At 45.6% G+C, this 16,814-nt stretch overlaps 1 protein-coding gene and 1 pseudogene across 3 annotated transcripts in view; both read left to right on the top strand.

Moving 5' to 3' along the window:
* LOC136841697 (adenylate cyclase CyaB) overlaps positions 1–16,814 on the top strand; it is a 166,234-nt gene that overhangs the window by 67,362 nt on the left and 82,058 nt on the right. The gene's annotated exons all lie outside the window — the stretch shown is intronic.
* LOC136842184 (5S ribosomal RNA) lies at positions 7,251–7,369 on the top strand (annotated as a pseudogene).

The raw sequence follows: 16,814 nt of genomic DNA, 5'->3' as shown, positions 1-16,814 counted from the left end.
TTGTTGTTTAATGTCAACCTGGTGGAGGTCACTTGGCTTTACGAGTCAGTTAAATACCTGCCTCCATACTGTGTGTATCTGCTTTTTATTAATCAATAAAGACACCATGTAACAGGTTGTTTCTCTTCTCATGGACTTATCAGTACCATTATGTTGATGATATTTTAGCCATCATATCCAAAGATTTGGATGTTAAATAATATGCTGTCTCAACTAAATGATCAAGTCCCTTCTATTAAATTTACACTCGAGTTAGAGAAAGATGAATGTTTATATTAAAAGGGAACCTTTTAATTGTAAATTTAGTGTTTATACGAAAAAGACATAATTTGACATATGTACACTAGTATTCAGGGTATCATATAAATACCAAAATTTCAGTTTTTTCATCAATGTTTCTTCGAGCCTTGTGAATAGTCAGTCCTGAGTTTTTAGATCAAGAATTCCAAAACATTAGCAAATAGGAAGAGATCTATGCTATCCAACTCACATTATGGATAATTGTCACAATAAAGCTATAAAGACCTTCTATGAAAAATTGGAAAGAAAGAAGTGTCCTCGAACACTCTTTGTTTGCCACATTTTATTAGATTTGAAGCTGCAAAACCTTTTTTAAAATTGTTTAGTACAAATGTATCTTTTACATATAATAATATAAAAACCATGCTCATAAAAAATAGCCCCTGAAAAGAGCAATATTGTATACAAATTTCCTTGTATAGATTGTGATTTATTTCTGAGTGAAAAGCCTCACAGAATAAATTAGATGCAAAAGAATGTAATATTATGAAGTAATGAAACTATTTCAAGGAACTTGTTGAATCGTTTATATATATATATATATATATATATATATATATATATATATATATATATATATATATATATATATATATATATATATATATATAATATATATATATATATATATATTATATATATATATATATATATATATATATATATATATATATATATATATATATATATATATATATATATATATATATATATATATATATATATATATATATATATATATATATATATATATGAACGTTGCAACCATATATTTCACAAACTTCTTTATGTGCCCCTGTTCACTGGTAAAATATGGACAGATGAAATGCTACAGGAGTATAAATACAAAGCATATGTAGGTGTGGCATTAAGTCTCCGATGGTATGCAGGTGACTGTTCCCAAGAAGGAGGGAAAATAAACAATTCCTGGTGGTTTTTGGCCTCATTAACTCCTGTTTTTGTGATTCGTCTGGTGGTTGTGTTTCCTGGAGCACCTGTTTGAGAAGAGGTTTAAGGATTAACCCATCGATTTCATCCGCTTTCAATGTCCTCCTGACAAGTTCATATTGTGGGTTTGATTGATGATAGCAGATTCCAGCATCTTTCTTTTGTACAGGACAGCTACTTTTGAAAACCAGCTCTGCCCTGCTCCAATTTATGGAATGGCCTTTATCCTGATATGTAGAAAAATCCCTGAACTCTCCAAAGCATAACGTACCAATCTTTTGTGCTCTGTTAATCTTTGCAAGAGAGACCTGCCCGTCTCTCCCACGTAAGTCTCTTTACAATTGCTGCACGGAATCTTGTCAACTCCGGTTCTTCCCCTTTTTTTTATTTATGTGTACGTTAACGAGCGAGCTCCTGATGGATTTGGGATAATGGTATATAAAAGGACTGTAAGACCTGAGTTGTTCTGTGGATTTTTGGGTGTTTTCATCGTACGGAAGCTTTGTTTTGTTGTTAAAATCTATTTGTCTGTTGTGAGTGGGACCTTTGTAGTATATTTTATTCACTTTGTTATACCCTTCTCGATAATATGTGGTGGGTAGAGCAGTTGCGTTAGGTGTTTACGCCCCATAATATCTAGCAGGGGCTCTTTCATGTGTAAATTGTCAAAATGGCTCGCAGACCTGTTATCACCCATTCTAGGAACCTTCTCATCCTCCCACGTCAAACATGCAGAGGATTTTATACAAAAAATTTAATAGTTTAAACATCCCCTCAAATAACATCAAACTGCTCAGCCTGACGCCGAGTCATTATTTACTAAAGTCCCGATCGCCGACGTGTTGTCTTTTTTTTTTTTAGAGAGGAAGTTACAACCATATGAAGACCATTTTCCTTTTGGCATAGATAAAACTTTAAAACTTATCAACCTCTGTGTAACTAACAACGTGTTGTCTTTCAATGGTAATTTTACAAACAAAATTTGGCTGTAGCATGGGAAGTCCCTTTATCACCCCTTCTACCAAAATTGTACATGGAATATTTCAAACAGAAATTTTGTCGTCTATCAAACCCATAATATGATCTGGCTTAGATATGTAGATGATATTTTTACTTTCTGGGACAATAGTTGGGAGACTTTAATGAATTTTTGAATAGACTAAATTCGCTAGTTCCGACCATAAAATTCAAAACAGAATGGGAAAAGGAAGGAAAATTCCCGTTCCTAGATGTACTGATCATAAGAGAACAGAACAGATATGCCTTCAAAGTATATAGGAAACCCACTTTCACTGTTTCCTATATTCATTTCTTAAGCTACCACAGTGTCTCCGTAAAGATCATGGTAGGGTGCAACTTATTCCTCAGAGAGCTTAGAATATGTTCAAATGGGTACCTAGATAAAGAATTCAGCACGAATAAAATATACTATAAAGGTCCCACTCACAACAGACAGATAGATTTTAACAAAAATTAAAGCTTCCGTCCGACGAAAACATCCAAAAAGCCACAGAACAACTCAGGTCTAACAATCCTTTTATCATCCATTATCCCAAATCCATCAGGAACTCGCTTGTTAACGTATACTTAAATAAAAAAGGGGAAGAAGCCGTAGTTTACAAGATTCCATGTAGCAATTGTAATGAGATGTATGTGGGAGAGACAGGCAGGCCCCTCTCGCGAAGATTAACAGAGCACAAAAGACCAGTATGATATGCTTCAGAGAGTTCAAGGATTTTTAAATATCTAACTTCCCTGGTAGTTACACATATATAGCTTTATCCCGCCGATTAATTATGCACGCACGGCAGAAATTAAAAATTCGCGGCAATGTTTTTTTAGATGGTCAGGTGGTCATACCTGTGCGCCTCTACCAGGTACCTGGAACCATTCCCAATTGTCCTCAGAAATTCCCTGCCGTCGTTCTAGCAACACGTTGGAAATTCGCTCTACTATTGGTTTGCTTTGTCTACAATTGGTGAAGTACCCATTACTTGGTTTTGTTTTCGTTGATGGCTTTACGCTGATGTTGGATTTTCCTGGATTTCTATTTCACACTGATAAGCTAAATTTTGTCGGTTTCGACTTGGACAGTTTTATTTGAACTTGCTTTTTGGATTCTCAAGATGGCTGACTCTGTTGTCAGAATGTGTGGGAGGGATGCAAGACCCGGCTTCCAAAGGCTGCTCTTGATCCCCACACAATATGTAAGAAATGCAGAGGTCATGTGTGTGCATTTGATGATAGATGTAAGGAGTGTGAAAGTTTGTCTGAGAGAGAGTGGAGAGAGTATGATCGCTATGTGAGGCGATTGAAAAGGACAGAATTAGGAGAGCTAGATCTTCGAGTGTTCTGTCAGCTAGGTCTTCTGATAGTCAAGTCCTTTCTAACTTGTCTGATACTAATATTCCTGATCCTAGCCCTAAGGTAGTAGTACCCTGATCCTCCTGCATGAGTCGGTGGTAAGTAAAATCTTTGAAGGATATTATGGCTGCTATTTCTGCCTTAGGAGTTACAGTGCAATCCCTTACTTCGGATAGGCAAGTGATGTGGGGGGGCAGTGCATAGTTTGCAACAGAAGTTTGGTGACAGTGTTAGTGCAGTGGAGGGTGCGTCCGTTCGTGTCTGTCACGCTCCTAGCCCTAGACCTCTTCCATGCTCCCCAACCCTGAGAGAAGGAACGACAGGCTAAGGGAGGTGAGAGACGTTGAACAACGAGCGGTTTAATCTAGCGATCCTGTTGACACATCCCAGGACGCTCCCCCTTGCCGCAGGAAAGGCAAGATGAGGAAGTGTTCGTCATCCTCGGATGACGCAAGACCAAGATGTGGTTGGCGTCAATCTCAAGAATCAAGACCTATCAAGAGACGCAGGTCCCCCTTCCTGCTCCAACAACCCTCTTGCAGCAAATGGAGCTCTCCGGAGAGATTCCTGTCGGAAGAAGATGGCGTGTCCGCGCCTAAACAGAGGCGTAAGACGATAACTTATTCGGAGGAAGAAGACGTGTACATTACGTCAGTTCATGCTTCTCCCCGCCCCAGAATGGGGCGTGTCACAAGCGGCGTCCACCCCTCATCATCAGAAGATCCCAGCAAGAGTCTCCGAAGTTGTAGAAGTTCGTGCAGTGCCATCTCCAGTTGTTTCCCAGCAGCAAGTGGCACCACAAAGTAAAGTTCTTGCCAGAAGTTCAGCAGTCCTTGCGTCTCTTTTTGACGCTTACAAGTCGCAAGGGCTAAGAGAAGAACCACACAGGAAGGAACCTAAGGACGTCAACAGACCCAAGAAGAGGATAAGGCAGGAGTTAGGACAGCAAGATGCTAACAGCCAGCAAGACGCGGACTCGCTGCAAGTTGCAGCGCTCATAGACGCTTCCTCGCAGCAAGCCGCACGGGTGACGGGAGGTGACAAGGATCGTGACGTCTTCTAAACTTGCAAGTTGGGCGCTTCATGCGTGGCGCACGCAAAGCAGGACGATCGCACGATTCCCCACTTGTTCGACATCGGAAATAGCGAATCCTTTGGAAGAGATCTCGGAGGAGGAGACGCAAGAAACTCTTCATGCTGCAGATCTGAAAAGACTACTTACGCTATTGGCAGACTTATTTCCCAGTGATTTCCAACAGGCCGTACCTCGGAGTCCGCCCTCGCAATTTATGATGGGTAGACCCCAGAAGTCTTCTTCCTTCAAGAAGACAGTGTTAGCCAGATCAGTGAAGAGAGCTTTTGTTCATGCGACTTGCCTGTCAGATATATATATAGCTGTATTCTCCGAAGTCCGACAGAATTCCAAAAACTCGCGGCACACGCAGTGGGGCCAGGTGGTTAGTACCCATTCCGCCGCTGGGAGGCGGGTATCAGGAACCATTCCCATTTTCTATTCAGATTTTCTCTGTCGCCGGTACTGTCAACAACTGTTTTCAGTACCTCCGTCTTTGGATTTAAATAAACTCGTTATTTTCCACTTAAGTATTCTATTTGACTTTTGGTTTTTGTCTTTGGATTGTGGATTGGCATACGCTTTTGTGGAATTAGCTTTTGATTGCTCTTTGGATGATGTCTGGATCTAGTTTTGCTAGCTTCAGAGTATGATGTGTGAATGAGTTTAAGGTGAGGCTACCAAAGTTTCGGTAGATCCTCACTTTATATGCATGAGTGTAGGGGGCAGGTTTGTTGATAAATGATCGCTTACTTTGCCTCCCACCCTGCTAATTTATTAGTTCAGGATTTCATTCTCGCACTAATAGTGCTCCTTTTTGCATCTGGAAGATGGCTAACAAAATATTATCTATTGCGGAGGTGCATAGATTGAGCGAGTCAGCGATAATAAAGAAGAAACAATAGTAACGCTGGGTCAATCAAAGTGCACGTCGTGAAAACGGACTCGTAAACAGCGGACGCTGAAGAGGATATGTCCAATAAAGTTATCGTAACTATGTTGTTACAACAAAATCAAACACTTATGGAGTTATTAAAGGAAATGTAAGGTTTGTTTTTGGAGATAGTCTACCGAGAGCAGGGACTAGAGTGACGCCACATAGGCAATGGCTGCCTCCTAGTAAAAAGTAAACAAACGCCAGAGTTCAAAGTAGCACGGTAAACGTTAAAGATGCCATAATTTACTCAGGTCGGTATCAAACATTAGTTTTAGTCAGGGTGAGGAGATAACCTACCATAATTTTAGTTAAAAAACGATGAGAATAGGTTTTATCTCGCCGAGACTGATTTATATCTACCGCCTAACGTAGGCGAGCCAAATTCTAGTACTCAGTAGGCTAAGCGGGAGTTGAGACTTCCCAAGTAGGTAGCCTATTTCACAATATATTGACTGGGGGCCTTTCTGTCAAGCATGCTTCGTCTCCCAGTCGTGCTCACCACTCGCTGGATCGCCATCATGACACTCTGCTGCAGCGTGACGCTCATAAGCAGCAATCCTGGATGCTTCTGTAGCTGCTCGTCAGGATGCTCCTCTCGCTGCCGTGCAGGGCGCTCGCTGGACCGCCATCGTGACGCTCCGGACAAGCAGCTATCCTGGACTCTTCTGTAGCTGCTCGTCAGGGCGCTCCTCTCGCTGCCATGCAGGACGCTCGGCTGGACCGCCATCGTGACGCTCCGCAAGCAGCTATCCTGGGCGCTTCTGTAGCAGCTCGTCAGGACGCTCCTCTCGCTGCCGTGCAGGACGCCGGATGGACTCTCGGGAGGACGCCTCTTTGGTTGCTCGGTGACACTTCAGAGCAATCAAAGACTTCGGGAAGCGTAGATCCCATCTGCGTGTTGGACCGCAAGAAGCTTCGTTTCTCCCATTGAAGAGGGAGAAGTCTCTTGTGAGTCGGAGCCTGCAGTCCTTGAGCAGCCTCCCCCTTCCTCGTCTACGGACTACCAGGTGTTAGCCGGCTTTTCTTAAGGACTTGTTTGGCGACAAGTTTCAAACCCTCGGCCCCTCTCTCTCCTCCTTCGCAGTTTGCTTCGTCCTAGACGAGGAGAGCGCCGGGGTTTGTCAAGATGACTTCGTCTCTGGCGACGAAGAAGGCCTTCAAGAAGGTTAACACCTGGATGGAGGAAAGGAAGACCCAAGGCAAGACTTCTTTTGCCCTGCCTCCGTCCAAGCTGAGCGGCAAGGCAGGTTTGTGGTAAGAGACCGGGGAGGACGTCGGCTCAAGAGTTCCTTCGTCGTCCCAGGGAGACTCGCTAGCTTGATCGACGCCGCCTTTTTTTCAGGTCCCTCCTGTCGGCTGCCAAAGTGTCCTGGACTATGTCGGAGACGGATCACCATTTGAAAGGACTGGTTCGAACCATGGAGGTCTTCAATTTCCTGGACTGGTGTTTGGGGGCTCTAGACGTCAGGATTAGGAGTCCCACTCGATCTGCCTGGGGAGCTGTCCAGCATGTTGAACTGCATGGACAAGGCAGTCAGGGATGGCTCGGAGGAACTGGCTTCCCACTTTGTGCGGGCCTCTTGAAGTAGAGGGCCTTGTACTGTAACTTTACAGCCTATGGCCCTACCAGCCAACGGCCATACCACGTTGAAAGCACCGCTTCTCGTGCGATCAGCGGTTAAGCTTCACGTTGGGTCTGGTCAGTACTTGGATGGGTGACCGCCTGGGAACACCAGATGCCTTTTGGCGCCATACTTTTTGCAAAGTCAGTTTCTCCGTCGCAGAGGGCTTTGCTGTTCTCCCCGCTTTCGAGCCATCTCTTCCCCAGTCCTTGTTCAAGGATCTCTCCTCCAGCTTGAAGGAGAAGGCCACTCAAGACCTCTTGGCCCACTCGTCAAGACGCCCGCAGTCCCTTTGATGTCGTTGTCGGGTCAGACCTCCAGGAAGCAGAAGCCCTTTCGTGGAGGAGCTTCTTCCTCGAGATCTTCTCCCCGAGGTAGAGGTCTTTTCAGAGGCGGAGCCCCGCCTAAACCTTGGGGCAGGAAGTGACTTGCAGCGCCTCCAGACACCTGTAGGAGCCAGGCTTCTTTCGTTTGCGAGAGCCTGGAGAGTAAGAGGGGCAGACACCTGGTCCCTTGAAGTTATCAAGAGAGGATACAAGATCCCCTTTCTCGACTCACCACTTCTGTGCACGTCGCCCAGGGATCTGTCGTCCTCATTCCATCAAGAGAAGCAACAGATCCTTTTCGAGCTATTAGAGCAAATGCTCGAGAAAGAGCTGTGGAGCAAGTCCTGGAGCTGGACTGCCCAGGATTCTACAACCGACTGTTCCTAGTTCCGAAGCAGTCGGGAGGATTGAGACCAGTCCTAGATGTCAGTAGACTGAACCGCTACATGGTGAAGGAGAAGTTCACGATGGAGACGTCCCAGTCTGTTTTAGGAGCATTAAGACCAGGAGATTCGATGGTCGCTCTGGACTTACAGGATGCTTACTTTCACGTTCCCATACATCCCCAGTCGAGGAAGTATTTGAGGTTTTGTACTAGGGGACGAAAGTGTTTCAATGCAGAGCTCTTTGCTTCGGGCTAAGCACAGCTCCCATGATCTTCACGATTATCATGAGAAATGTGGTGAGATGGCTTCACTTGGCGGGTATTCGTATCTCGCTTTACCTGGCCGATTGGCTCATCCGAGCCTCTTCACAGTCAAGGTGTCTGGAGGACCTGAATGCGACTTTAGAGTTGACAAAGTCCCTAGGACTTCTAGTGAACGAAGAAAAGTCCCATCTGATCCCGATGCAGTCCATCGTCTATCTGGGGATTCAGATGGATTCAGTGGCTTTTCAAGCTTTTCCATCCCAGGAACGTCAGTAGCAATGCTTAGAAAGTCTCATCCTTCCTAGGGAAGGAAATATGCTCGATGAGGGAATGGATGAGTTTGCTGGGGACCATTTCCTCTCTGGAGAAGTTTGTTTCCCTGGGAAGACTTCATCTCAGGCCGCTCCAGTTTTTCCTGGCGGAAAACTGAATAGACAAGGAGAATCTAGAGGAGACCCTGAAGATCTCTCCCGTTTTCAAGATTCACCTGAGGTAGTGGCTCGACCCCTCGAGGTTGGCAGAAGGGTTTCTCTACGCCTTCAGAGCCCCGACCTGGTGTTGTTTTCCTACGCTCCCAGGGAGGGATGGGGAGCAACACTAGGAGGGAAGAAAGTGTCAGGCACCTGGAGAGGGGAACAGGTGTCCTGGCACATCAATCTCAAGGAATTAGGGCGATCCTGCTGGCCCTTCAATCCTTCGAGAGCCAAGTGTCAGGCTGAGTCGTACCAAGTAAATTCAGACAACTCCACAGCCCTGGCATACCTCAAGAAACAGGGAGGAACTTCGTTCCGGTCCCTGTTCGCCCTGGCGAAGGAAATCCTGCTTTGGGCCCATGCGGGGGGATCACGATCCTTGCGAGGTTCGTTGCAGGAGTGGAGAATATCCGCGGACCTTCTCGGCCGGTCGACAGCGTCAGCTTCTACCGACCGAGTGGACCCTTCACGAGGAAGTATGTCAGAGCTGTGGAGGTTATGGGGACGTCCTTGGTAGATCTGCTCAGGCAGCCCCATTTCGAAAGGTACCTCAAAACTTCCCGCTCTGAGTCTACTGCATTCAGACTATCAGCCGACAACAAGGATCTTCACGATCTCTTGAGATCCTTTGAGACTGTCAAGGTACCTCATTCCAGGATGCCTCCCTGGAACCTGGATGTCGTCCTAAATTTTTTATGTCAAATACCTTCGAGCCTCTTTCTTTCGGCGTCTCAAGAATGTGACAAGGAAGGTTATTTTCCTAACTGCTCTGGCTACGCGCTAGAGAGTTAGTGAACTTCAGGCTATCAATAATCATGTAGGTTTTAGAGGCCATAATGCAGTATGTTCTCTAAGCCCTATGTTCTTGCTAAAACGAGAACCCGTCTACCCCTTGGCCCAGGACCTTCGAGATTAAGGGTGATGACGGAAATTCTCGGACAAGAACCAGAAAGAGTCATGTGTCCTTTCAGGGCTCTCAAATTTTATTTGCAGAAGACTCAGGAAAGTCGAGGTCCTTCGGACAGTCTGTGGTGCTCTGTCAAGAGAGGCCGGATTTGCCTCTTTCTAAGAATGCACTGGCGTTCTTTTTAGAAAGCACCATTTTAGACGCACTTTCCGATGTTCAAGACAGTGACTTGAGTCTTTTGAAGTTAAGGCTCACGGTTAGAGCCATTGCAACCTCGGTGGCTTTCCAGAAGAACATGTCCCTTAGCGATCTTCTGGGTACCACCTTCTGGCAAAGCAATTCAGTGTTAGCCTCACATTACTTGCGGGACGTGAAGACGACATACGAAGACTGCTATTCGCTAGGACCATACGTTTCGCACTCCAGATCGGCCCCATAACACTTCTAGGCCTGGACCTCTGTCGGACTCCCAGGACCAGGGAGAGGGCAAGTCGAAGCCACAGGAGGGTTACGGGGGCTTCCCACCGATCTGGTGTCCCTTCGGCAGGACCTGTTGTCGCTTGCAGACACAGTGTTGCGGGCAGGAGCGATACTCATCCTATCCTTTAGAGATTAGGAAGTATATTTTAATCTTGATTTTGTTTTTTACGTCAGATCGGTCCCATAACGCTTTCTAGGCCTGGACCTCTGTCGGACTCCCAGGACCTGGGAGAGGGCATGTCGAAAGCCAAAAAAGAGGGTTACGGGGCTTCCCCGATCTGGCGTCCCTTCGGCAGGACCTGTTGACGCTCTAGGTCAGGTGGTCTTTGCTCCTTTTGCCCTCACAGTATGGCCTTATGATCTAGTCCCATTGTGGTCACGCCCCCGTGGACAGATCATCTAGAACTCACCAGCTATATAGGTCACTACCTTGCTGGAGACTCTGGTAAAGCAGAAGCAGGCTTGGGTGACAGTAATCACGCGTAAGTCAGCTATGCTAACATAGGCCTGGACCTCTGTCGGACTCCCAGGACCAGGGAGAGGGCATGTCGAGAAAGCTGTAAGTTGGTTACGGGGCTTCCCACGATCTGGCGTCCCTTCGGCAGGTCCTGTTGATGCTCTCGGTCAGGTGGTTGGTCGTTGCTCCTTTTGCTCTCACAGTATGGTCTTATGATCTAGCCCCATTGTGGTCACGCCCCGTGGACAGATCATCTAGAACTCACCGGCTATATAGGTCACTACCTTGCTGGAGACTGTAGTAAAGCAGAAGCAGGCTTGGGTGACAGTAATCACGAAGTCAGCTATGCTAACAAGTAAGGAACCAAGGCGTCAATCGCCTACATATATTTGTTTCTAAATCCTATTCTGTCTCTTCCCACCTCCAATGGTGGGATTCAGCTATATATATATCTGACAGGTAAAGTCGCATGAACAAAATGATATTTTAATGATAAAATAAAGTTTGTTCATACTTACCTGGCAGATATATATAATCATAGTGCCCACCCTCCTCCCCTCAGGAGACAGTGGCACTAGAAAATCTGAATAGAAAATGGGAATGGTTCCTGATACCCACTCCCAGCAGCGGGAATGGGTACTAACCACCTGGCCCCACTCGTGTGCCACGAGTTTTTGGAATTCTGTCGGACTTCGGAGAATACAGCTATATATATATCTGCCAGGTAAGTATGAACAAACTTTATTTTATCATTAAAATATCATTTTTCGACACTGAATGATTGGATTTTAAAGAAGAAAGAACAGGGAAGGACAACCTTTTCCTTTCCCCCGACGAGATTGTCTTCTAGATCCAGCGTGTGGTACGAGACTGGGGAGGCTCTCGGCTTGGGAGTTCCTGCCTCCTCCCAAGGGGGACTTCTCCAGACTCGTGAGACTTCTTCGAGAACAGCCATGACAAAGGCCAAGGTTCTGTGGTCCACTCCGAATTGGACCACTTGCTGAAAGGCGTCTTCAGGACTATTGAAGTCTTCAGCTTGATGGACTGGACTCTCGCAGCTCTCGCAGATGTTACAGATGAGAAGAACGACACGCAAATGCACCTTATTGCCTGTCTCGGTAAAGGTGTGAGGGATGGGACGGTCAAACTCTCTGCCCTTTTCACAGCAGGTGTTATTAAGAAAAGAGCTATGCTGTGTTCGTTCCTGACGTCAGGAGTGACTCTCGCTCAGAGATCAGAGCTCTTGTATGCTCCCTTAACCAAACAGCTCTTCCCTTCAGAGCTGGTTAAGGACTTATCAGCAGCCCTTGCGCAACAATCAACGCAAGATCTGATCACAAGGACTGCTAGGAAAGTTCTTCCGGCAAACTTTTTAGCCAGGAAGGAGAAGGAAGCGCCTCCTACGCGTCAGCCCTTTCGTGGGAGAGCCCTTTCGAGAGGAAGTCAGAGAATGGCTGCTGGAGGACAACCTCGTAAGAACCCCAAGCAGCAACCGAAACCCAAGAAGTGAACACAACAACCTCCAGACACAAGTGGGAGCCAGGTTATCCCACTTCTGGCAAGAGTGGAGCCAAAGGGGAGCGGACGACTGGACAGTCAGTACTGAAGGAAGGATAAAAGATCCTTTCCTAAGGAAGCCTCCTCTTTCACCAGAACCGTTAGAGTTGACAGCTACATACTCGGGGAGCAAAGCAGCAGCTCTTCAAGAACAGGTAACCCAGATGCTATCAAAAGCAGCAATAGAAGAGGTAAAGGACCTCTAAGTCAGAGGGATTTTACAACAGACTTTTCTGGTACCCAAGAACTCGGGGGTTGGAGACCAGTTCTGGACGTAAGTCCACTGAACAAGTACGTAAACAAAGTCAAGTTTGCTATGGAGACATCTGCGCCAGTCCTAGCAGGCACCAGACAAGAAGACTGGATGGTATCAATAGACCTGCAGGACGCGTGATTTCACGCACCAATTCACCCGAACTACAGAAAATATCTGAGGTTTGTGCATCTTGGGACAACTTATCAGTTCAGAGCACTTTGTTTTGGACTAAGCACGGCTCCTTACGTTTTCACACAAGTGGCATCGAACATATATAGCTCACTGGTTACATCTAAAAGGGATACGAATATCGATGTACCTGGACGACTGGCTAATCAGAGCCAGATCGCAAGCAAAGTGTCTGGAGGATCTACAAGTGACAATGAATATGACGCAACAGCTAGGACTGGTAGTAAATCTAGCCAAATCACAGCTGATGCCTTCACAAGACATCATCTACCTGGGGATGAGGATTCAGTCAGTGGTTTTTCGGGCTTTTCCAGCCCCAAAACGCATTCTGGATTGCTTAGGAAAGGTGAAGCTCTTTCTAGGGAGATGGACCTGCTCGGCGAGGGAGTGGATGAGTCTGCTGGGGACCCTCTCCTCGATCGAACAATTCGTCTCCCTGGGAAGACTACATCTACGTCCACTTCAGTTCCATCTGTCAAGTTATTGGAAAAGAGGCCAAGACCTAGAGACGTGGACTCCGATCCCTCTGGGAATCAGGAATCAATTGAGTTGGTGGGACGACCCCAACAAACTACAAGAAGGCCTCGAACTTCAACAGAAGAACCCCGACCTAGTGCTGTATTCAGACGCATCGGACGTGGGATGGGGTGCAACGCTGGGGAAGGGCGAGATCTCAGGTCTATGGGAAAACCATCAGAAGAAATGGCATATAAACGTCAAGGAACTGGTGGCCATTCATCTAGCGCTAGTGCACTTCCAGGAGAAGGTCCAGAACAAGATAGTACAGGTCAACGCAGACAACACCACAGCGTTGGCCTACATCAGGAAACGGGGTGGCACTCGTTCGGATTCCCTTTACGAGGCAGCAAAAGATCTCCTGCTGTGGGCAGAAGCGAACAACATAACTCTGATAACCCGCTTCATAGAGGGAGAGAAGAACGTCAGAGCGGATCTTCTCAGCAGAGGAAGACAGGTTCTCACGACAGAATGGACCCTACATCACGAGGTGTGCAACAGGCTTTGGAATCTGTGGGGAGAATCACAATAGACCTCTTTGCACACAGAGAACAAAGAGGTTGCCAGTCTACTGCTCTCCAGTCCCAGACCAGGAAGCAGTGGCAGTGGACGCCTTCCTCATAGATTGGGAAGGACTAGACACGTTACGCTTTTCCCCATTCAAGATCCTAGACAGAGTCATGAAGAAGTGTTCAGGAGTCGAACGACGCCTGCATGACCCTGATAGCTCCATTTTGGCCCATGAGACCATGGATCACAGAAGTGATGGAGTGGCTAGTAGACACCCCCAGATTGTTACCTTGTCGGAACGATCTACTCAGACAGCCACATATAGAGATATCATCAAAATCTCTCGCTCTCAACCTAACTGCCTTTCGACTATCGAAAAACTGGCAAGAAAAGGGCTTTTCAAGGAAGCTGCAAGAGCCATCGCTGAGCGAGGAGGACGCCCACACTCAAGGTGTACCAGTCAAAGTGGGACGTATTCAGGGAATGGTGCAGAATTAATAACATTTCCTCTTCCAGTACCTCTCTAACTCAACTGGCAGATTTTCTGCTGCATTTAAAAACCCAAGAAAAACTAGCAGTATCAACCATCAAGGGATACCGCAGCATGCTAGCTTCTGTCTTCTGTCACAGAATTATTGACGTGTCGGGAGACAAGGACCTCACGGATCTCATAAGGTCCTTTGAGACAGTTAAGAGGAAGGACAACCCGACCACCTCTTGGAATTTGGACGTAGTCCTGAAGTTTTTAACCTCGAGCAGGTTTGAACCTCTCGACAAGGCTTCATGGAAGGATCTCACTAAGAAGACGCTATTCTTGGTTGCGTTGGCTACAGCCAAGAGGGTAGGAGAATTACAAGCCTTTAGCAAGAAGGTAGGCTTCAATGGGGAGAATGCAGTCTGCTCGCTACAACTTGGTTTTCTCGCTAAAAATGAGAACCCCTCTCAACCATGGCCCAGATCCCTTACCATACCAGGGCTGTCTCATTTAGTAGGACAGGAAAAAGAGAGAGGCCTTTGTCCAGTTAGGGCCCTAAAATTTTATTTACAGAGGACCAGAAACATGGGAGGTCAGACAGACAACCTCTGGTGCTCGTGAAGAAACCTTCACAGTTGCCCTTATCAAAGAATGCACTGACATTCTTTATCAAGGATTTAATAAGGGAAGCTCACCAAGACTGTGACGAAAAAGCTTCCCAATCCTCAAAGTCAAAGCGCATGGCGTAAGAGCTGTGGCGACTTCAATGGCCTATAGACACAACAAGTCTATGAAATCGATTTTGGAAGTGACATTCTGGCGAAGCAAGTCTATCTTCGCAGATTGTTACCTAAAAGAAGCACAGACTCAATATGAGGATTGCTGTTCCCTGGGTCCGTACGTTGCCTCCGGCGCTGTAGTTGGAGAAGGTACTACTGCCTCTAACCTATATCCTTATTTTTATTATACCCTTGCTTTTTCTTGATTTGAACTCACAGGTTGTCTGTGAAGGTTGTTGCAACCTTCCACAGTCTGGGGTTGCAAGTCTAAGTTAGGTTTTATGGAGTGTGTTTTTAGTGGTGTTAGTGGGTCAGGTGGTCAGCTCTTTGTCCATGGCTATGCCAGGATAGCAAGGGTGGTGGTCTTGTCATGTTAAGGTTGAGGACCGTGTGACAGCCCCATAGAGACTTTCTACAGCCCCTGGGTGGATCGCTGGGTCTCTCAAGGAATGCAGGTGAATGAGGCAGGATAACTATGAAGCCAGCTTCCTTATCAGGTAGGAACCAGAGTATGGTTACAGCTAATATATAGTGTTTAGTAATTATACGAATTCCCAACGGTGTTATGGTTCTCTAACCCACCACCAGTGGTGTCAATCAGCTATATATATGTAACTACCAGGGAAGTTAGATATTTAGAAAATGGTATTTTCATTATAAAATAAGTTTTTAAATATACTTACCTGGTAGTTACATATATAAAAGGTCCCTCCTCCTCCCCTCTGAGAACAGGGGCATGGAATTTCTGAGGACAATTGGGAATGGTTCCAGGTACCTGGTAGAGGGCGCACAGGTATGACCACCTGACCATCTATCGCGATTGCCACATGAATTTTGAATTTCTGCCGTGCGTTTAATCATGGATAAAGCTATATATATGTAACTACCAGGTAAGTATATTTAAAAACTTATTTTATAATGAAAATACCATTTTCTACATATCAGGGATAGAGGCCATTCCATAAATTGGAGCAAGGCAGAGCTGGTTTTCAAAAGTAGCTGTCAGTACAAAAGAAAGGTGCTGAAATCTGCTATCATCAATCAAACCAACAATATGGACTTGTCAGGAGGACATTGGAAAGTGGATGAAATCGATGGGTTAATCCTTATACCTCTTCTCAAACAGGTGCTCCAGGAAACACGACCACCAGACGAATCACAAAACAAGAGTTAATGAGGCCAAAAAACCACCAGGGAATTGTTTATTTTCCCTCCTTCTTGGGAACAGTCACCTGCATACCATCGGAGACTTAATGCCACACCTACATATGCTTTGTATATATACTCCTGTAACATTTCATCTGTCCATATTTTACCAGTGAACAGGGGCACAGAAGGAAGTGGTCGAAATATATGGTTGCAACGTTCAAATAGTGTTTTATGGGCCCTCTTTTTATACAGGTAGTGCTCGAGTTACGATAATTCGACTTATGATAATTCGCTTTTACGAAGGGGTTAGCAATTAATATCGATACGAGGATATTTTGAAAATACGTATTTTTAAATTTCGCGGGCGACTGGTGCAGGCAGCAACGTACAATCAGGCAGCGTACGGTGTACGATACGTTGGCCCGAGAGGTTGGAATAGGTACATTAATTCAATGAGCTGACCTCACTTGCTTTCGTTGTGTTGGAAGTTAAAATAGGTCAGTGTTTGTTTGCAATTTTTGTGCGTTTGTAAATACAGGTAGTGCACGAGTGACGATAATTCGTCTTACGATAATTCGGGTTTACGATGGAGTTAGCAATTAATACCGGTACGACAATATTTAGAAAATATTTTTAAATTTTGAGTGGGCACAGGCAACAGCGTACACTACAGTTGCCATAGAATCAAGCAGCAAGAGAGACCAACTTACAATAGACCAACTTCTTTTTCTCCATCTCTTTATTCCATCTTCTAGTTAAAAAAGTAAGAGAATGATAAAAGTATTGTTAGTAACCTTATACTCTTGCGAAAATGCGTACAGCCATAAGCAACCGAACGAGACTGTTGT

The sequence above is a fragment of the Macrobrachium rosenbergii genome, chromosome 9, assembly GCF_040412425.1.
Source record: "Macrobrachium rosenbergii isolate ZJJX-2024 chromosome 9, ASM4041242v1, whole genome shotgun sequence".
Lineage (NCBI taxonomy): Eukaryota > Metazoa > Arthropoda > Malacostraca > Decapoda > Palaemonidae > Macrobrachium > Macrobrachium rosenbergii.
This window is presented reverse-complemented; position numbering and strand designations above follow the sequence as displayed.